General features: G+C 33.7%; 2 non-coding genes across 2 annotated transcripts; both read left to right on the top strand.

The window, feature by feature from the left end:
* Window positions 1-7,067: 7,067 nt before the first annotated feature.
* LOC131079456 (U4 spliceosomal RNA) lies at window positions 7,068-7,218 on the top strand. Its single transcript, XR_009113978.1, has one exon. It is a non-coding gene; the product is annotated as a U4 spliceosomal RNA (small nuclear RNA).
* Window positions 7,219-9,256: 2,038 nt separating this feature from the next.
* On the top strand, window positions 9,257-9,398 carry LOC131079467 (U4 spliceosomal RNA). The gene has a single exon (XR_009113981.2). It is a non-coding gene; the product is annotated as a U4 spliceosomal RNA (small nuclear RNA).
* The last annotated feature ends 13,139 nt before the right edge of the window (window positions 9,399-22,537 follow it).

The following is a 22,537-nucleotide window of genomic DNA, read 5'->3' as shown; positions in this document are numbered from 1 at the left end:
ATGTTTATGATTATGAGTTTTATCTTTCACATGTCCTTCAGCTATGGTTTATGGTCCCTGACCTACTAATGCAAATTTGGGTGCATGTGAGTGCAAATACATGTTGAAGAAAAGAACTTGGCTAAGGTAGATATGCCCTAGCCACTTGACAAGAATTTGCATGATAGAACCTGATGTAATTGCACACACTCACATAGTACATTCATATTGCATTTGTGATGTTTTGGTTGTGCATTCATGGTATTTTTGATGCGTAGTTTGAATATAATGTGCAAATGATGATTATGGGTATGTAAATGTTTACTTTGTGTTTGTTTAAAATGAGATGTCAAGAAAAATAAATCACCACCTTTATTATATGTCATCCCTTTCTCATATTTGTGTAATGTAATGTATGAAAATTAGGGCTTCACCACATGGATTGATAAAACCACTAGTTTTATTTGGGACCACACCTTACATTAAGGAAGGAATTAAATTTGATCGATCCAATCCTGAAAGGGTTGAATACAAATCAAATTAATCCTCCTTGTTTGAGTTGAAACTGAATTTGAATTAGGGTTAAATTTCAATGCTAGATCTAGGACAAACAACGAGAAATTGACATAAAATAGTAATAACAAAATGTTCCAAATATCATGCAAAGTTGTAAACTTAGATTTGAGGATGGTAAATAGATCATAACCCGTGACAAAAAGTTCGGGTAGAATTGTTGGGACTATGGGGAGTAGGTCATCCTTGTCCTCCGAATATAGGGGACAAACTGAATATCGAGGGCAAACAAACTTGATGTTTTTCAAATCAAGATGATGCACAAAATCTACTATTAGAAGATCGTCAAAATTTTCCAAGACCAAGGGGAACCGATTGTTCTAGTCCTCCACTTTTTGTGCCTTAAAAAGCTAAGTCTGATTGTTGTTGTCTACTCTGTCAAATTCCTTGCTCGTAGCTCTTGAGACAATTCCTTGCACACAGAAAGAAGGAAATAGATTTGTTGATGGGGTTTTCCTTAGGTCAAACCCCAATTTAGGAATTAACCTTGAAATTGAAATGATAATTGAAATGGAATGAAGTATGATGCTTTCCTTTTGAGGAAAAGGCTAGATCTAATATGAGAATGCTTGAAATTAAACTTGATACCTTGATGAAGCTTGCATGAATCCTTGTACAAGGGTTTAGGATGTCATGTAGAATCTCTTCATAGAATGTTGATCATGGATGCTTGAACTTGACTTGACCTCTCTTTCAAAGCTTGATGAATACTTGAGTGCTTGCTCACATAGACTTGAATTTGCAAAAGTGCAATTGAGATCTTGATAGAGGTTCCTTATGGTTATCAAAATGAGGGGGGTACGCTTCATTTTATACCTAACTGTGCATTAAATGTTTGAATTTTTGGAGCAAGTCAAACACATAAGCAAATTTCCCACCCACATGAAGTGACCATTGTGAGGTCCTGATTGGGAGGACCACGGTGCCCAATGCATCATGGTCCTATCAATCAAGACTCATAAATGGACAAAGACTTGATAATGAGTTGAAAATGTAGATTTCGGGAGGGTGTGAACAACATCAAAGCAAACATTGACCACTAAAGGGCAGAATGCCAAGGTGAGGGCTAGGTGAGGACAATATTGTATAAGGATACAATTTATGATGCTACACATAATTGAAATTTTCAAAACAAATAAGATTGTTTGTATTTTGTTTCTAATATATTTATTAAATTTTTTAAATAAAATTATATATAGAGAGGTAATATGATTAAATTCTTGATAATTGTGTTATTAATATTAGGGAATAGTGTAACATTGAGGAGACTTTATTCACAACATTAAAGATGATAGTCATATTATATCAATAGTGACAAGTAATTAATGCACAATATGACAAAGAGTCTGATCCTATAAAAAAAATTAATTTTATCAATGCTCCATAGATGAACATTGTCCTCTCAAACATTATGAGGATGAATACAAAAATTTTAACACTTGTGTTTGCATAAAAATAAAATTGTGGTCTTACATTGATAAGTTGCATATTTATTATGCATGCTTGACAAAATACTAGCATCTTTTTTACAACTCAAGTATATTATCAAGTTCTCACCTTTTATTTATGATAAATAGACTTTTGGATATATCAAATAAATTGGGTCGAGAATTTTGCAATGCATCCAAATTGAATCTAAGTAAAAGATGAATTAACAACATCTATCTCCATGCAAAGACAAACCCATGCAAGAAATTTTTTATTGTCATGGACATTAGAATGTGTCATGATAAAGGAAATAATAGGTTTTTTTTTATCATCATCCAAATCCAAGTTTCCTCAAACATTTAATTCAAACAAGAATAGAGGAATGCAACTACAAAGTTCATAATAGTTAACTATCACCATTCTCACTGACATAGTGACTTCAACTACCATGAACAATAATCCTTTCTTATAAGTGCAACGTTAGATAATATTGTGATGAGAAAATTGACCAATGAGCTTAATAACCCAATATAAGTGTAGCATCCTAAAATTGCACCCCTTGCAATTTTCAACCGCATTTGGGTCTTCACCTTAGTGTTTGCACCCCTTGGTTTGATTGAAGACCTAATTATGCTCATACGCATCGCAAACACCAAAAATTTTGACTCTTCACTTGTTTTGCACTTGATCCTAGCCCCAAAATAGTGCACCCCAGTCCCCCTCATTATGGGCCCTCTTTAAACCATTTTTCCCAATTCAAGTTTGGGTGGGATTCTCCTCTCTGTGTCGGCCTATATCAAAAAATTGGCCAATTAATCCAACAGGAAAGTACATAAAGAGGATTTCTCCTCTCATTTGATTATCACATGAATACACAAGAGATCAAGTATCCATCAAGCACTCAAGCAACCAAGCATTCAAGAGAAATTGAGCATCTTCAAGCCTTGGAGCAACAATAAAGTCAAGGATCAAGCATTGAAGTGGAGATCTACATCCTATTTCATGAAACCCTAATTCCATGTGGAGGTAAGCAAAACTTCACAAGGAGGTATAATCATTTCAATTTTAGTCATAATTCAACATCTCCCTCAAAAGGAGAACCTTTCCTTTCAGTCATTTCATTTACATTTATCTCAACTTCATGGTTAATTCCAAAACTAGGGTTTGACCAAAGTCAAGACCCTATTCCCAACCTATTTCCCTTTGTTTCTGTGTGCAGGAAACATGTGTGCAGCTATACTTCTGGAAATAAGCTTCAAACATAGAGATGGATCAACCCTTTTTGATGCGTGAAAATTTCGAAGGACCAAGAGGCAACGCACTGTCCCTACTTTTTCAGGGCATTTTCACAGGGCATATTCGAATCAACTTATATTTCTCAGATCCGGGTCCATAGCTGAATCCCACATTTGTAGCTCAATATTTTTCTCAGTTTTGTCTTCAATTTCATAACTTTACCCTAAATCAGCATTTCAACTTACAAAAGAGGGAAAACCGCATCATAATCTATCAATCCACTTAGTATCCAGTCCTTATCTAATTTCTGATTGAATCTAGTGGATTCCCCCCTCTTTTGAATGTAAAGGAAATCTCTCCCATCAAGCGAAAATTGATTTTGTGATTTCTCCTTCTATGTTGCAAATTGCGAAATCAAATTTTCCCATTTACAATAAGTAAGCCTATTGAGACTTTTAGAGAGCAAAAATGACTTTTTCAGACAAAATGTTGGATAAATTGCCAACCTACACCTGTCATAATTGATAGTGATAGCCAAAAGGGCTTCATCACACAAAGTGCAATCCAATGCCTAAGACCTCACGCTAATGTTCATCTAGCTTCCTACTCACTGGGATGTAAGGTAGAGTATCATCCCATGTGTGTGGATGTGTGTTCTGAATTCACATAAGGACCAATAATTGACCAAATCTATTTTTTGATTAGTGTAATGATGACAATTTATAGATTGATCTAGTTAGGTATTCATCATGGTAAAAAGATTCAATATCTACATTTTCTATAGATTTAGGCTTTAGATGTCTACATACATTCAATACTATATCATGCTCTACAATAATTGGTGATTCGATTATATTTGTTTATGGGGTTTCTACTTATGCTTTAACTGATTCATCTTATGATGGTGAATTTACTATTATTTATAATTTTCATTGATTTATTAATAGCTTATTATCATATTCATATAATTTCCATTCACATGTATACATATTGTGAATAGAAAACATAAAAATACATAAGCATACAACAAAACATGTCATGAGCTAATATAAGGAAAATCACATCATATATATCTCATGTCCATAAACATAGGTGCAATGATCAAAATATTGAATACATATCAATGTGGTGAATAATTTTTCAAGAATTTTATTTTCATAGTTATGTAGTTCCATATGATAGGTGTCCAGATCATTACATTTTACAAACTTAAGTTATTTAAGGTTTCAATTTTAAATGCTTACAATATTTTACTAGAGGTAAATTCAAATGATTTGCAATTTTAGAGGGAATATAGTATTTCATATGGGATATATTGAGATGCCTTATTAATTATCCAAGCCATTAACTTTATCCTACTATTATTTCTCCTATATGACTTGATTGTTAAATCCTTAAACATAAGTGATCTTATACTTCATGTGATTTTATGTTTACATCATATACGACATGTTTTTATGGTTATGCTTCCATGAGTTACATCTGATATGATATTTCTTGGTGCTTACATTTTCTATTTCCCCATGAAAATAACTTATTTATTCTTATCATTGGGAGCATTCTCTTTCCCTTGGCTACATTTTCTTACTTGTTTATTCTATAGTATATTATTGATTGGCTATCACACAATTGAATCATTGACATTCATGGCATGATTATTGTGCTTAACACATTGATATCATTCTTTTACATGCCTTTTTCTCCTTTCTTCCAATATTCAGGAATCCCTTGCATGCAACCAATTGGAAGGTGTCATATAACAACACTCATATTTTTTAATGAGTATGATAATTAACTCATGGTTATAATGATTTCTTACCATGCTTAATATTTCTTTATATATATATATTTTACCATTCCCAATAGATTTTTGCATGGCTTCTTGGTGTGCCTAAAGGACCTTCACATAGCATCCTAAAATAGATCTTTATATGGATTCCTACCATCTATAGAAATTGTTTGCATGACTTCCTATTAGGATCCTAATGAGAATAATTTTACTTTTACTTTTTCATTGTGTAAACAATGAAATTCATAAAACTAGAAAACATATAGAACTTGAAAGCACAAAATGAAATCAAATTACTCCTCTGATCTATTAACTCAATTACAAACTTCAATAAATGATTGATGTTGCTTTAGCTCCAAAATGTTGATGTGATCCTTAATGAGAATCTTAATGACAATATGATGAGTAAATGATATGGTATAGCATACTTTCTTAATATATGACTATATCAAGAGACTTAGAAGATAAAGATAAGAATAATCACTTGAGTTAACTAGAAAATCAATGGAGTCAACTCAACTACATAAGGGAAATCTGTAAATTTGAGATGAAGAAAGGATAATAGAAGATTATTCATTTTTTGATAGATAATTGTGCACAAAACTATTTGAAAAACATGTTAGATGCTCCTCATTGAAACTTTTTTTACTTCTACATTTTCAGATGGAGCACTCATTGCAAGGAGATTGTGTAGAATCACCATCCTTATTTTTAATCCTTTATACAAGTGTCATCCTAAATATTTACTTTCTTATTGAGCATTTATTTATTTTTTCACAAACATCTTCGTAGTGGTTCATATGCAATTCAAATCGGGGACATAATGTAATGGTAAAAAATGTATACCTTGCACATTTCCTCTTTGTTTTAGAGATACTCTGATTGGGTTATCCTTAATGCATTAACAAGTATACAAAATGACACATTTCCATGTGAAAGTTGACAAAATTTGAATAATATGAACCTACATTTACATATCCCAAGGGTATAGAATAAATATATAGTTTCATCTATTCATTCCCTAATTTTTAATGTAGATTCAAACCCCAAAATTATAAATTCAAATTTTGAAATGGGCCCAAGTCGATTCCTTTCCAATTAGCTACTAGGGGATGACTTAAAAAATATATAAAAATATTCAAATGCATGCTAGGGTTGTTATAAAAGGAAAAAACCCTGATTAATTATGATTATCTAGGATCTAGAATAAAGGCATGATATGAGAGCTCTGTTACACATCATACCATCACAAGAGCATAACATCAACATGGTATCAACATCTACATTAGCTAGGCATATTGCATGACAACTTACCATGTCTTCAATCATTATTCATAAACCATTAAATAAAAACACCTATTTTACTAGCAAACTCCTAAAGTTATTTGTCGACACCATCTATTTTTATATATGAACTCCAAACAACAAGAAAACAAATAATAAACACCAAAAAAGTGCACGAATCATTTTCATACATCAAAGTTTGAATTTATAGACCAATTTCAAAATTACGAACATGAAAACAACCTAAACAAAACTTAATAGTCTAATATTAATTGCCTCAGATAAACTAAAACTTTGATATAATAACACATAGATTAACAACATCTATACTAATCAAATTAAGATGGAAATTTAAAATTAAATACCTTTATTCTATTAATTTCCATACTTATAATCATAGTTCAGTCCACTATTAATCTCAACTCTTATTTTAAGAGAAAATGATTCATTCACCCTAAAAAAAAATTTCCCACTCCCATTCCAAGGATAATCAACTCCAAGATAAATGTATTCTTTAAAGTAGAGTTCAATGTTTTTATAGCACTTCAACTCTTTTTGCAGTCAAACTGGGTTCGTATTTAGTTTAGGAAATATTCTGATATGCGACGGTATGACACGATAAATAATGACTAAAAAAAGGAGGGAAATACGTTTAGTTTAAAAATAATCTAACTATGATAGAAAAGTTGTCTGCCATATTTAGTCCCACATGTAGCGGGAAAAAATGTGTTAATGGGAAAAGGAACTATATAATGCAATATTTGTTAGAGTGTAAACCATCTTTGCGCTTGGGGCAATGACGCAGCTAGTGAGGTTATAACCGAGGCGCGTCAATTGCTGGTTGAAAACTATTTCCAAACCCCCTCTTTGGCCTTCCTTCAATGGTGGGCCATTGAGAATTTTTGGAGGGCCGGCTCTATAGCTTAGGCCCACACAAAACATAAGTCAAATTGAATTGGTTCGCCTCAATTGCCAAAACATGTTATTACAACTCAAAAAAGAATATTTTGTGTTTGAGAATTCGAGTTATGTTGGTTAGGTTTCTCATTCCTTAGAGAACATAATTTATTGTGATTTGAAGACATCTCAATTAAGATATAAATCTTATTACATGTGTGATTTTTCTTTTTCTTTTCTTTTTTTTCAATCATGGGAGCTTTCATGCCTTGCAAATCCCTACACAAGCTTAAGATGTTTCTTTCTCAAGTACAATAGTTTATAACTTTTTACACAATAATGAATCATCATGAAAGAATTGTTACTATCACGTCCTTTCCCCATCACATACCTTCAAAAGTAAACATTTGCATCTACAAACAAATAGATTTTCTCTACTTTTCCAAGAGATATATTAGCCTCTATTAGCAACTTTTGAACTTCATTAGTATCACAACAATTTATGGCATTTGAATTTATTTATTATTAAACTTTGGCATACCCGTTGTTAATGCCTCAAGGAATTGTGTAAAAAGAGTGCCTCTTCTCACCACTATTGCCATTTTTAGGCAAAACAAGCTCCAATTTTGACCTAATTTGAGATGAAATATCTCTTATACTAACAAGAGAGATGACTCTATCCCCTCTAAAAGATATAACCCAAAATTTGTAACATTGGTTGAAAATTTCTTGTACAACAACACAAAAGTCTGAAACTTCTCATGTGTCAAAATCACACACACACACACACACACATATATATATATATATTGGAGTGTGTGGATGAAAAATGAAGTAGCCATGATAATAAGATTTAGTTTTAACCAATTTTAGGGTCACCAAATTTTTAGTTTTTATTTATGTATATAACTAGATTTAGCATTCTCAAAATATTTTATGATAATTTAAGTTGAGATGATATTATAATAACATCTCAAATATTTTTATGTTCAATTATAAGCATCTTTATGTTAGATATAAAGACTGGTTATGATAAGAATTATGTTTATTAAAAGGCCTTAGAATCATTTAAGTCCTATTTGAAATAAGAATAAAAAATTCTAAACAAAGAGTATTTTTTTGTTTAATTACTAGGGATTCTATGATAAAGTTTTGGTCAAATATTTAAAAGATCAATTTAAGGACACTCACTAAACATGTTGATATGGTAGTTTGTGTGACAAGCCTCACCTACAAACCTTAATTGTAGATAAGTACAACTCCATGTCACATTATATAAAAAATGAAGTCATATGTAATTTCATGTAAACATCACATAGTCACGAAGTTAACTTGCCAAACTATTTTCTATTCACCCCTAATAATTGTTCAAATGCAATCTAAGCCATAATAAATTTATTTTATCTTCACACTTCCAAAAAAATGATTAAGGCCTTTATTACTATTTAAGAACTATAAATATATTAATGCATTATTCACGTAAAAAAGGTGGGTGGTAAAAGACACCCTCATAGACCATGTGGGATCAAGTCTAAAATACAAGATGAAAACCATTTAAACAAGGTCGAGTCCAAAATTTACAAAAAAGCCACTAAATAACAAGATCAACATCATCATTTAGTTTACCCCGAACATCAATAGGGATGGAACACTCATTGATAGACTCACAACCAATGAGAGCACCATCATCTCTCTCGATCTTCATCTACAAGTTGTTAAGAACAAACAAGGAAAATAACAAAATTTGTGGAAAACAAACCTACTAAAATCCAACCAACTAAAAGTACCATACCCATGAAAAAAGATGGAAGGGGCATCATCCCACATATTTTCATTCATTACACATTAGGGAAAAATTGAGATATTCGACATATGCATGATAAATAAGAAAAAAATAATGACAAAAAGTAGTAGGTGAAAACCATTCATTAAAAAATCATCCAAACCTACTACCAAGAGGTTCATTTTTTTATATTAGAATTGTGGCATTCAGTCCCACATGGAAAGTAAAGAAATGCACCCATGCAAAAAAGTCCCATATAGTGCACAATATTGGCCAGTTTATTAACTATTTTTGTGCTTGGGGAAATTACGTAGCTAGTGATGATATAACTAAGGTGCATTAATTGTTGGTTGAAAACTATTTCCAAACCCCCTCTTTGGCCTTTCTCCATAGGAGGCCATCAATAATTTTTGGAGGGTTGGATCTAGCCTAGGTCCACACAATCCATATAATCAAATTGAATGGAAATTAGGTCAGTGTTTAGTCCTACCTTAGCTAGGAGTTTAATAATTCCTCTCATTTGAGAGGGAAGAGCAGAATCATAAAATCCATTTAAAAAATAATCAAACATATCAACTAAATTGCAACTAATAAAGGTTAATATAAATTAAATTCCAATTCAAAATAGTCAAATTCATATTTTTCCAAATGAAAAATAATATCTCATCTAAAAACATATGTTATAATGGAATAAATTTAGTAGGAAAAAATGAGCTTCTACTTTAAAATATTAAAGCAACTAAAAGGATTATGTATGAAGAGTATGAATCAAAGGATTGTCTTCCCACAGATGGATGCAAAGTAAGATCTCAAATCTCCCTCACATAATATTGGAACACAAATAGGGCTAACTTCAATTTTGAAGGGGAAGTTAGGCTCTTGAATTATGTTCCTTTGTTACAATGGAATTGAGATTGTGAAGTGTGTCAATGAACTAGGTTAAATGATAGAAAAATGATAAATTTCAACATAAACAATAAGATACAAAATTGGAAATCAACATAGTAGCTCAATCTAGAAATAGGAGGTAGAGAAGAACCTATAGCTGCAATTTGGGCCTCAAAATTGTAGCGTCATAAAATTGCAACCCTACAATTTTTGACTACATTTGGGTCTTCGCATTGGCGAGAATCCCTAAGCCTGACTGGAGACTCAAGACATGCTCATACCATTAGAACTTGCATTTTCCTGCACCCCGCACTACTTGGTCTCACTTCCTGTCCTAAATTAGGTTAGGATAGGGGCATGGCGCCTCTATCCCTACCCTATTTTGGCCCCCCCTTAGTCCTATCTTGCATTGGGCTTGTCAATTGCGAGCGAGAAAAGGTTTTCCCATGTCAACCTAAGATGGGAAATCAGTTAAAAACCCTAATTGGCAAGTATATAAGGAGCATTTTCCCCTCCTATTTGCATAAGTTCGATAAGAGAAATAAGTTCAACAAAAGATTCAATGATAAGTGAAATTGATCACAAGCAAAATCAAGTGTAAACATTCAAGCATTCCATTGAGCATCTCAAGTCTCCTTTCAAGGCTAGGTGTTGCATTCAAGTCAAGGATTCAACCATTGAAGAGGAGATCTTTTTCAACCTTCAAGACATTCAATTCCACATATCCTTTAAAACAACTCTGTCTACATTTCAATTGCATCCTCTCTTGAGGTTAATTCTACTTCAGAAATTTACTTGCAAGTATTTTTCATCATTTGGTTAATTCCAAAATTGGGTTTGACCTGAAGGCAAACCCCCAATCCCAACAACATTTCCTCTCTTTTTTGTGTGTAGATTGCAGGTGCATAGCTATAATTGCAGGTTTAGGCTTCATTTTCAAAGATGGAAAAACCCTTTTTGGCACATGGATTTTTCGGAGGACCAAGTACACTTTCAACCCGATCCTGACAACTTTTGCTCAAATTTGCAGGGGAGCTTCGTCTTGACATTTTACTACTAATTTTAGGTGCACAACTTCATCCTGCATCTCTATCTTAAGTTATAATCATTTCTTTGTCATCTTCATGCTTAGCTTCAATTCATTCAACTTGTCTATTTTAAAAGAGGGTTACTTTACTTTCCAAATTCATTGTCAATTCATTTAGCATTCAATCTCTTTCCATTGAGATTGGATCTAGTGAATTAAATCACCCCTCTTTTAAATGTAATGTGCGTGAGAAGTTGAAGGGAATCCTTTGTGAAACTTTCACTCCTTTCTTGAGGAGGGTAAAACTTTCCACTTGATCTCCTCCCATCACCTTTTTTTCCCCATTACATTTTGGTGAACCCAATGTCTTACATGCTTTACATTGAAAATTATTGCATATTTTTCATTTACAAGTTTTATTTTCTTGCAAAACTTAGTGGTTAATTCAATTAAACCCTAGTTGTCAAAATTGAAATTGTGTTTTGCAAAAATTTCTATCTAGATCTAAAAATTACTTTACTTGTTAAATTCAATTCTTTCATTGCCTTGTTCAATTTGCAAATCAAATTTACAGAATTAAGTGGTTAATTGTCAAAACCCTAATTTTCAAAAATCAACTTGAATTTGTGCACACATTGGATTCAAATTTAATTTTCAGATTTAAGACTATTTTTCAAATTTGTCTTCTTGCCTAAAATTCAAATTTCAGTTTCCCTCCTTTTTTCCAAAATTCAAAATTTTAAATTCAATGGTTAGGTCCTAAAACCCTAATTTTCAAATTTAGTTGGATTTTGTGCAGATTTCAATCCATTTCAGTTTTCTAAAGGTGGCCCTATCCATTAGGTTTGACCTTTTTCAAATTTGCAATTCAATTTCTCATCTTTTTCAAAACCCTAATAGGATCCTATTTTGACATTCAAACATTAATTTCTCCTATCTAAACTTCGTAAAATTAACCAATTTTGGGGGGTTATCTCTAAAATCATCGTAACTTTCATCCCTAAAAATTTCAGAAAAAGTTGGGTGGACCAAGTGCAATTTCAACCTACCCCTTGACTTTTTTCCCGAAATTTCGGGAGACTATTATGATTGTATTTAAGTGCTTAAATCCAAAAAATTGGCTAATTTTGTTGAATTTTGATCCCTCTAAAATAAAAAATACTTCCCAATTTCAACATTACAAATTTCAAGAAAACATTTAAAATTAAGAGGTTAATTATAATCTGCCCTGATTTTAAAAATCCTATTTTTGTCAAAATTAAGTGGTATCCCATTGGGCCTAATTTACAATTTTAATTTATTTTCATTCATCATAAATTATCTTGGAAATTGTGTCATTTCCTCTTTCCACAAAGTTTGAATTGTATAATCATCATTTTCTTGAATATTGCATTATTCAATTTTGCAAACTTTGTTTCCAAAATTCAAAATTTCCCTCTAGTGCATGAGTTTTACAACTATTAATCCTACCTATACTATCCCCGTTAGACGAAGCATTAGAATTAAGGCTTCCCAAGGTTTGATTCCCAGAGAGATGGAGCCTAATTTGGGTGACTTCTTCAATGAGGATAATGCTAATTCTTCCCATCCTAATAACATCCCTATCTACCCAATTGATGATTCCAATGATGAAGAAGAAACTTTGACTAGAGTTTCCATAGATCAACTTTCAAAATTAGACAATCAATTTGACAACTTTCAACAATGGATGTCCCAAGAATACCCTAATAGTGAAGCTCTTCCATTAACTGGAGGTCTAAAACACATGATTCAAAGTGATAAGAATGGAATTGATATATTGTGTGATATTGCTCACATTGTTGATTCTAATGTCCTACCTATAAAAATTTGTGATGAGACCTTAGGTTATTCACAACCTCCTACACAAGTCAATCATTCTATTCCTTTGACCACTCCAATGACTAGCGTTCCTACTTTCACTTCAAACGTCATGGCTACATCAACTCAAAATTTCATACTTGCAACCGTTAGTCATTGGGGAAATCCCTCTTCTTCATTCAATCCTCCTTATTTATCTATACCTTCAATGAGTATTCCTATTGTCTCCCAACCAATCAATGTGACGCAAGGGAGCAATTAATCTCCTTTTAGTGTCCCATTTCCTACTCAATCATCACCTATCCCTAATTACCATTGTGTTCCACCACCCTATTCTCAATCAATTCCTTCTTTAAATAACATCACACCACCTTATCAATCAAACATGTCTAACATAAATTCTTCAACCGAAGCAACCATTAATAACCTTGCTCAAACTATGTCTTCATTACAACAAAAAATCGCTTCTATGAGTCAATCCAAGTTTAGTGTACCCACATTTGATGTTGCGAGCCCACTTTCTCTTGATATTGTTAGAGTTTTCCCTCTTAAACATGTTGAAGTCCCGCAATTGGAACTCTATAATGGAAAAGGTGATCCTTTAACACATGCCAAAACATTCCAAACTTTGTGTATAGACTTTGCTTATGATCAAAGATTGCTTGCCAAATTGTTTACTAGAACATTAAGAGATGAGGATTTACAATGGTATTTCTCTTTGCCTTCCTATTCTATTACTTATTTTCAACAATTAGAAAATGCTTTTATTCAACAATTTCAACAATATAGGTCCTAAAATCACTTTGACTGATTTAATGCATTGTAAACAAAGTGTTAAAAAAAAAGTGACTAATTTTATTGGAAGATATAAGCATTTGTGTTCTCAAATTTCTTTTCCAGTGCCTGATAATGATATTCAAAGAATTTTCATTTCTAATTTGTAAAAAGACATTAGGGAAAAACTTCTCCTTTCTGAGTTTACTTCCTTTCCGCAGTTGTGCGCAACACTTCACAATTATCAACTTACTGTGAGTCAATTGGAGCAATCTACTCCTATGGCTCTAAGTGATAAGGGTGAGAGTTCTCAACAACTGTTTGCGAAGTTCAAACTGAATAAAGGCTTCATCAACAACAACAATGTGAATGCTACAACATGTGTGCCTCCTATTTCTAAATTTTTTAAAAGAGAAAGACAATTTACTCCTTTGAATGAATATTTGCATAGCATCATGTCTCAGTTATTGCAAAGAAATGTTATCAAACTTCCTCCAATAAAACCAGTTGACCCTTCTAAGGCAGTCTCACCTTACTTTGATAATAATTCTTTTTGTCAGTTTCATCGTCAACCTGGTCATGGTGTGATTATTGATCCCTCTTGCATGGTTAATGTCATCACTGAAGAATATCTTTATACTTTACATTTACATAAACCAATCTATGATAATACTAATGTGGTCGTTAAGTTATTTGATGGATTTTCTTGTCCTACTATTAGTTCTATCACACTCCCTATTAAGGTTCACACTAAATCTATAGATGTCAACTTTGTTATCATTCCTCCATCTAAACAATTCCATGTGAAGTTAAGTTACCCTTGGCTATCTTCCATGAAGGCTATTGCCTCTCCAATCCATAAGTGTTTGAAATTTCCCCACAATGGAGAAATCATAAATGTTAACCACAACCTATTTCGACGAACCGAAAGAAGCCCAAGCGTTCCTATTGATTACTTTTAGCATCAACAATTTCAATCTCTTCCACCAAGAAGTGATGCTCTCTTTCAATCTTATCAGAAATGGAAGGAAGATATGATCTTATCCTTAAGCCAACCTAGAACTCCAACACTTGATATTCCCACTATTCTTGAAGATGAAGTTCTTCCTCTAATGGATAGAACTAATCTTCCTCCTAAGGAAGATTCCCAACCTATTCCTATGGATGAAACTATGTCTTCTCCTAAGAAGAACAATAATATCTCTCCTAAGATTGGACCTATACCTCCTCCTCATGATGGACTTGGTCTCCTTCCTACACAAAATATTCCTCCTTTTTATGGTGCAGTTCCACCTCCTTGCTCTTATAGAGAGAAGAGACCTTCCTCTACTCTTGTTCAACCTAAAAGACCTCAACCTAAACCTCCAACTACCAAATATGAGAATATTCCTCCTTCAACGAAAAATCCTCCTTCGATAAATATTCCTCCTTCTTCTCAACCTTCCACTAAGACTCGACGAAATCGTTGTGCGAGAGATCGCCGACAAAAACGTCGTGCTAGAGCTCGTGAAGTTGTTTCTAAAACTATTCAATCTCCCAAAACACCAACAGTTGACATGATTCCATTTTCTCCTAAGCAAGATGTTGAACCTAAATCTCCCAATCATAAGTTGCAAAAAACATGTTATGGTTTTGCTCCTATTCATGTTAGAGCTTCTCTTTCTAGAAATATTGATGAAGAAATAGGTGAAAATGTTATTTATGATGGCAATACAACTCCTAATGCTTCTGACAATGAATATGAATATGTTGACGTTGACAAACATTTATCTGCAAAATTTTCAAAAGCCTTGATCCTAGCTCCTAGAAACGAACAAAGTGACTTAGCACATGAGTAGAGTCCTTGTTTGGATCTTGTGATAGCTCCATCTGTTGTGCTTGATGTCCCTCCTCTGGCGTGTTTTTCGCCTTCCTAAAATAGTGATCGGCAAGATCGGGAGGTGGATGTCATGCTAGACTAGCTGCATTAGCACCGTAGATCCTCTACCTCTCTCTTTTCTCGCTCTTTTGTGCCCATTCTTTTATGTGTATCCTTATTCTTCTATTTGTTGTCCCTAGTGATGTCTACTTGAGGACGATGCAAAGCATTGAGATCTCTTTTGGTCTCTTTCATGTTGACTCAAAAGATGCATGTGATCCCTTTCTTCCAAGGTGGTTTCCTTTATTTGGGGAATGAGGACTATTATATGCATATATACATGATATACATGACTTATCATACAACATACTAACCTCGAGGAAAGTGAAGCCACCTCGTTCTTTGTGTTTTGTGTTCATTATCCTTGGGTTTATTCCTCGATTGGGGGCTAAATCCTTGCAATAACATGCTCCCTCTCTTTCTCTCTTGGGTGTATCCTACTTTAAAGAAATTGCTTCTGATAAGGCATGCGTGATCGCTTTAATGTGGGGGGATACACTCTGCTCATATTTTCCCTTTTGATACTTAAAGTTACTTAGTGAACTTGGCTTTGCTTTGTGATTTTGGTATCCTTTATTTTCATGACTCATAGTGAGGGGAACCTTTACTACGTGTAGTCATGGTCCTCTCCATCTTGATCTTTCCTTTTAATTTTTCAATCAAAGTCATAAGATCCTTAGTCCACTGGGGGCTTGGTGTATCTTGCCTCCTTGACGTGGTGAAAGTTTTTCAATCTTATTTCCTTGTACTTTACCAATAGTATTGGCGTACGCTTATACTCCCACTAAAGTGGGGGCTAAATGTAGCATCATAAAATTGAAACCCTTCAATTTTCGACCGCATTTGGGCCTTCGCATTGGCAGACAAATCCCTAAGTCTAACTGGAGACCCAAGACATGCTCATACCATCAAAAACTTGCATTTTTCTGCATCCCGCACTGCCTGCTCTCACTACCTGTCCTGAATTAGGGAAGGACAGGGGCATGGCGCCCCTGTCCCCCCTAGGACAGGGGCATGGTGCCCCTATACCTGCCCTATTTTGGCCCCCCCTTGGTCCTATCTTGCATTGGGCTTGTCAATTGCGAGCGGGAAAATATTTTCTTATGTCGGCCTAAGACGGGAAATCAGTTAAAAACCCTAATTGGCAATTATATAAGGAGCATTTTCCCCTCCTATTTGCATAAGTTCAATAAGCAAAATAAGTTCAACAAGGGAGTTGATGATAAGTGAAATTGATCATAAGCAAAATCAAGTGCAAGCATTCAAGCATTCTATTGAGCATTTCAAGTCTCCTTTCAAGGCTAGGTGTTACATTCAAGTCAAGGATTCAACCATTGAAGAGGAGATCTCTTTCAACCATCAAGACATTCAATTCCACATATCCTTTCAAACAACTCTATCTATATTTCAATTGCATCCTCTCTTGAGGTTAATTCTACTTTAGACATTTCCTTTCATTTACTTGCAAGTATTTTTCATCATTTGGTTAATTCCAAAATGGGGTTTGACTTGAAGGCAAACCCCCAATCCCAACAACATTTCCTCTCTTTTCTGTGTGTAGGTTTCAGGTGCACAGCTGTAATTGCAAGTTTAGGCTTCATTTTTCAAATATGGAAAAACCCTTTTCAGCGCGCGGATTTTTCGGAGGACCAAGTACACTTTCAACCTGGTCTCGACAAATTTTGCTCAAATTTGCAAGGGAGCTTTGTCTTGACATTTTACTGCTAATTCCAAGTGCACAACTTTATCCTGTATCTCTATCTCAAGTTATAATAATTTCTTTTTCATCTTCATGCTTAGCTTCAATTCATTCAACTTGTCTATTTTAAAAGATGGTTACTTTACTTTCCAAATTCATTGTCAATTCATTTAGCATTCAATCTCCTTCCATTGAGATTGGATCTAGTGAATTCAACCACCCCTCTTTTAAATGTAATGTGCGTGAGAAGTTGAAGGGAATCCTTTGTGAAACTTTCACTCCTTTCTTGAGGAGGGTAAAGCTTTCCACTTGATCTCCTCCCATCACCTTTTTTTCCCATTACAAAAAAGTTGGACACGGTTGGAGAGCACCCTAGTCTAAGAGTGTTTGATCCAACAATAAGTTTCATATTCTTGAGCAGAAGGCTCTACAGATAGATCTCTTTCTAAAACTCAGTCAATAAGCATCGAAAATGGTAGGAGGGCACCATAATATAGTTGTTTCTGCATATTTAGAGTCTAAGATTGTATGTCACTATCTTATTTACACACTTGTATTACTCTCTATGGTGATTAACCTACACACATGAAAATAGGAAAAATGTTGTGATGTATAGGGTCTTTCCTAAGTCAAACCCCATATTGGTGTTCCCACCTCCACTATAACAATGTTAGATGAAAAGAGAGCTTATCCTCAAAAAGGATAGATGCTAAAACCTTACCAAAAATTCTTGAAATGATAAATTCTACCTTTGATATGAAACCCTTGGCTTGAAGTCTTAATAAGGATTGATGTTAATCCATGCCTTCATCATGGAGGAACACATGAAACTTGATCATGATTGTTGAGACTTCAATGCTTGAATCCTTGATTGCATACTTGTGTTCAATTACCTCGAATATGCTTGATTGTATTCTAATAGAAAGATAGATAAAGTAGGTTAGAGTTCAAATGAGAGAGAGAATTGCATTTATATGTAACTGACACCTTTTTAAATGTAATTTTTGGGGAAGGCCGACATCGAGGAGCACTTTCCTACTACTTGCAAGGTTGACCATTGTAATTTCAAATTTGGGGCCAAACTACTGGGACAGGGGCCTTAGGTGCCCTAGTCCATTAAGATAGGGGCATTGGGAACCCTAATACCAATATTTTGAGCTAGAACAAAGTTAATGAGTATGGGATTGCACCAATATTTCAAAAATAGTCCTAAAATTGAGTACAATCCATCATGAATCAAGTACATTAGGCACAACCACCAAAGTAAGTCAAAAGTGAGTGTGAAATTGTAAAGGTAACAATTTACTACACTACATTTAGCCCCCACTTTAGTGAGAGTATGAAATTACACTCATACTCTTGGTAAATCATAGAGAATAAAATGATACTTTCACCAAGACATCAAAGAGACAAGATAACATCAAGCTTGGCAAGGCGGTAGACCCTTGGACTTAGGGTCTCTCCAATATACAATATAAAGATAAAAGGTAAGTACAAAGTGAACAATAATATTATCAATATTGATAACACACACATGGGTCATGCAAAAATAAAAAAAATTATGGCATCTAGGACCAGTAAGATCCTTGGAATCTTTCTATGAGCCATAATCATTTGAACACAATACATGACCTCTAGGATTAGTAATAAGCCTTTAGATACTTACTATGGGTTATGTTACAAAAGGAGTCACAAGGACTAGTTATTTGTATAATGCTCTAGGTGACTCACACAAAAGTGAAGATCTCATAGGGGCTAGCAAGTTGTGTTATACCAGGTGAGCTTCACACCAATTGAGATTACAAAGTAAAACTCCTTTGTTTATTGGGTAATCTTGGATTTGTTACTACAAAATGGGTGTTACAATGAAACTAATAAAATCATGGCATGTGATCAAAGTGCATGAACTAGCCTCATGGTGTGTGCACAAAGTGAAACATAAAGTGGAGTGTATGCCCCCACCTTAAAGTTATTGCACACACAAATCGAGAGAAATTTTACTTAAGGTAGTATACATCCAAAGACAAGATTCATGTCACACTAGTGAAATGCCCCCAAACATAGGCAAGTCAAATGTGAAGCTCACATACAAAATATACAAGAGCACATAAGAGATCCATGATTTGGGGTCAATATGTGCATCAAAAATATAATGTATATTAATATAAATATTTTGAATTGACCTCATCCTCCAAGTGTAGTGGAATTATAAGTACAAAAGTGTAAGAACACATAAGATGAACAAAGGATGTTTTATGTCAACGTGAAAGAGACCAAAAAGCCTATGTTTTGTATCATCCCTAAATACATAACAAAAGCACATTTACGCATAACATGTATATGACATATAGAAGAATTGAGATAGAAATAGAGGATATCACAACAACATCTATCTCTTTGTATTCTCGTGCCAATGGAGCCTCAAGGGTCATCCAAAGAAAGCCTAACAAACAAAAAGACATTCCAAGTAGCACATCATGGGGAATCACATCACATGCAGTTAAACACATGAGAACAAAGAGGTATGACACAAATGAGCTAGTCTAGAAAATCATCTCTCCCAATATTTCTCATCATTATAAAGAGATGGTGGAAAATATGCTAAAGGAGCTATGACTAGTACAATGCAAGTAGCTATATCTATTTCCAAACATGGACCGTGCTCTAATGATGAGTAACTCTTCTTGTCACTAGTAGCTAGATTTTGTGCTTTAAAAATATCAAAGACAACTCATTATAATTTTGAACAATTTTAATCATGTTATTTGAATCATCATCCAAATTGATCACTATGGGCGATTTAATAAGAGGATAAGAATCCCTTGTAATTCATCTCTAGGGGTGGGTGTCAATGGGGAAGGTTGAGGAGGTAGGGATAAATCAACATTTAACTACTTAAGGGAAGACTCACTTCTTGCAAAAAACTCATGAGCTTTAGCATGACATCTTCGTTGATGTTTTCTTGCACTACCATTTCATCAATTACAGTTTGAAGATTCTGTAGAAGGAGATTGGGTATCACTCAACATCGATTCATTTTCTTCCCTAAATATATATGAATGGAAGGAGGAACAGAAGGAACCTATAGAGGTTGAGAGATAGGAAGAGTACCAAACGGTGTTGGGAATTTGACTTGTTGTCCTTTATAGGATGACATAGGTGAAACCACAACATAAACATTAGAAACTCTCAAAGTATGGAGGAATATTTATCCAAGATGTGTTTTACTCATTACTTGTGGGGTGGGAAGAGTTATTTCTACATCCATAGGCGTTGAAGGATCCTTAGGGGTAACATTCAGAGTGGGTCCCAAGGAATTGCCTAAGGATAACTTAGCTATTCTCTTGGATTTAAACTTTTGGTAAGATAGGAATAGGTTATCTTCATGAGGTTTGATTGGTTGAGGTTGTCGAGGTCAAAAGCAGTCAAGTGTAAATTTTTTTGCATCTAGACAAGGGCTAGAAACCATTATGATATATAGTTTGCACTTGTCCTTCAAATGAGAACTTCAAAAACTTATGGAATATGGAGGGGATTTCCTTGATGGATGTGGGCGACCCAACTTCACACAAAATTGGTCTAAGGTAGGGATAATGGTAAGAGAAAAACATAAGCATTTAGATCCAACTTCACTAGAAGGGTGATGGAATCAATGGTGGGACAAGTAAAATCATCATGCGCCTTAATAAAGACTTTGAATTTATCATATATGTCTTGATATAGTTCATATATGTAAATATGTTCTTCTACAATCAGATTAACCATACATACACTATCAATTAAGTATCCCACTTGTGGGTTTGACATTAATTCTAGCAGTAATGTATAGTGGTCCATTAGGTGCATTCTTTAAGATATCACTTGAGGCAAATGTGGTATTAGGTTTAGGTATAGGATTAGGTTTCTCTTGTTTTATCACATTCACAATTAGTAAACTTGGTTGAATTGAGTATCATTGGATATACAACTATCATTATTAGGCTCAACAACTTTTGTGGAATAAAAAGGCAAAGGATTAGTAAAGATTTACAAATTTTGATTGGGTAGTGTTATTGATTTGTTCCCTTTATAATTCACGCCATCCACCTGTAGGATATTAGAGTCAATGAGGTCTTGATTTTCTTTTAAGGTGTATACATATGTCTATATTATGTCCAAGAGTACAATGGTATTGAAAAAAAGGTATTTGGATTCAATGAAGGAGACAAACGATTTAAGGTATCTATGGGATGGATGGGGAGAAGCTTAATCAAATTTTTATTTAGAAATTGAAGCATAATGGCATGTAATGACCTAAAAAGCCATGTGAAGTTGCAATTCTTTGGTATAAAAGAAAAGTTAGCTACAATAGGAGGTGTTATAGATACAACTTGACTTTCAATGTTATTATATGAATGAGTGTTTATCTTAATGAAGTTCTTGTTTTGTTTCTTAAATCCTTGGTAAGTTTGATGAGCCTCTTTAGATTTATCAACTAGATTCATAGATGAAGAACCTTCATATTGACTAACTAAAAGTTGATAATCATAAAGTGTTGTGCACAAGTGTGTGAAGGATGGATATTTCATAAACAAAATCTTATCTCTAATATTTGGTTGTAATTACCAACAAAATATCTTTGAACATGAACATCACAAAGAGAATAAGAAATTTGTGAATACAAAGTTTGATATCTACCAATAAAGTTAATCACATTCTCTTTAACACCTTGTTTACAATACACTGAATCAGTTAATGCAACTTGTTTGAAAATGTTGCAAGAATTGATTTACCAAGTTTTGAAAATTGTTGATTGAATAATTAGGCAAAGAGAAAACACGATCCATGGTAAGTTTATGTCAAGAATCTAGGGATAGTTTTTTCTATAATGGTATCGTCAAAGATGAAATCATTGCACAAAGTGGTAAATACTGACATATGAGTATTAGGGTCACCTTTCCCATTATATTTCTAAAAATAAGGTATCTCTATGTGTTGTGGGATGGGAGTCTTAAGGATGGCAATTGAAAGCAAGCTTCTTTTCTAATATGATTAGAGAGTTTATTGGGATTGGGTTATATTGGCTAATTGTTGTTTTAATGATGACAGCTTTTGCAATAATTAGTTCATGGTGGCATAAATATGTGAATTAACTTGTTGGATTGTGATGGTGACTTTGAATGTGTAAACCTTTAAATATTTCCAATGTTCAAACATAATTCATAATTTAATGATCAAATAAAAGTCACTACCTCCGATATACACCCTACTTATGCTAAGATATTATCCAAGATGACTTAGATAACAACATATAAGCCATAGACCGACATAAATGACTAAATAAGAATATAATAATAATATATAGCTTAATTAAGAGTTAAGCTAGCCAAATGTTGACTAGACATAATCCCATGCATACTCTAATATTAAGGTGTATCATGCCC

This window comes from Cryptomeria japonica, chromosome 6 (genome assembly GCF_030272615.1).
Source record: "Cryptomeria japonica chromosome 6, Sugi_1.0, whole genome shotgun sequence".
In the NCBI taxonomy this organism is placed as follows: Eukaryota; Viridiplantae; Streptophyta; class Pinopsida; order Cupressales; family Cupressaceae; genus Cryptomeria; species Cryptomeria japonica.
The sequence above is the reverse complement of the archived record's forward strand: the minus strand, read 5'-3'. Positions and strand labels throughout refer to the sequence as shown.